This window comes from Sinocyclocheilus rhinocerous, unplaced genomic scaffold (genome assembly GCF_001515625.1).
Source record: "Sinocyclocheilus rhinocerous isolate Xijiao unplaced genomic scaffold, SAMN03320098_v1.1 C36387801, whole genome shotgun sequence".
Lineage (NCBI taxonomy): Eukaryota > Metazoa > Chordata > Actinopteri > Cypriniformes > Cyprinidae > Sinocyclocheilus > Sinocyclocheilus rhinocerous.
In genome coordinates, this window is record NW_015780092.1 from 1 (window position 1) to 1,076 (window position 1,076).

The window sequence follows — 1,076 nt, forward strand, 5'->3', positions numbered from 1 at the left end:
TAATGACAGAATTTTAATTTTTGGGTGAACTAACCCTTTAAAAAGCAAATTTCTTACCATAAAACGACTAACCCTATCAAAATAAGATTCCCAACCGTTTCGATAACATTAATCTACATTTTCTTTAAACGATTTTCAAAACCGCCACAACCTATGATTACCCACATCTGCTTATCAAATTGCTCAAGTCAGAGCTCTGAAAAACCTTGCTAAACCATTGGCGCTCACTGTGATTGTAATCATATCGAGCGCAGTGGTTTGGGAACGAACAAATGCTGTGAGACTCACCGGCTGGTGGAGCCGTCATCCGAGTCAAAACAGCTGCTTGATTCCAGTTCACTGCTCATGAGGGAAGAACGGCTGTCACAGATGTCATACCCTCCCAGATCCATGCCTTTGCCGCCCCGTGAGTAGCCATTAAGCCTTCCTCCTAGATGAATTACCACTGACATTAATGTCGATTTGTGCTTAGTTCCCATTCTTAAATATGAATTATTACTGATTACAAACCATGGCATCAAAATACATGCACAGAAATTAGGATGTTGACACGTACCAGAGTGCTCATGTGAGTGTTTCCTGCGCGATCTGTCTCTCTCCCTCCTGTGTGACACGACCGAATCAGTCTCCGTCTCATCAGCCACACCGTGCCGGCTGCCTGCAGCCTTAGGACTGTGTGGGAGAGAAGGTTAAAGACTGTGAGAACATGCTCCTTATTTTGAGTTTTGCTGCCAACTTGTGATTCGATCTGATCATTTGTATAACACAGCAAAAAAAGCATACTGGAAAGACGGGGGTCTGGAATCGCCAATGCCTTGGCTTCTCTCGTGAGACGGCGGCCGCTCGGACTGACTCTCTGCCACTGAACATCCATCTGAGTGGGAGCCGTCTGATGACACCAGCTATCAACACACACAGACAAACAATGACATGCACTTCACAGTAACCTGAAGTGGTTATACATTTGAATAGAATAGAATTGCTTCACACTGAGAAATACACCCTTTTTTTAAGCAAAATGCCTCACACCCCAGTCTAATATACCTGTACTACAAACTCCTGTCACTGATCTCTCA

General features: G+C 44.1%; 1 long non-coding RNA gene across 1 annotated transcript; it reads right to left on the minus strand.

Annotated features, from left to right (window-relative positions):
• Nucleotides 1–294: 294 nt before the first annotated feature.
• Nucleotides 295–925, minus strand: LOC107735949 (uncharacterized). Its single transcript, XR_001639551.1, has 3 exons — nt 784–925; nt 557–672; nt 295–430 (listed from the first exon to the last, which is right to left on the minus strand). It is a non-coding gene; the product is annotated as an uncharacterized LOC107735949 (long non-coding RNA).
• Between the last annotated feature and the right edge of the window lie 151 nt (nt 926–1,076).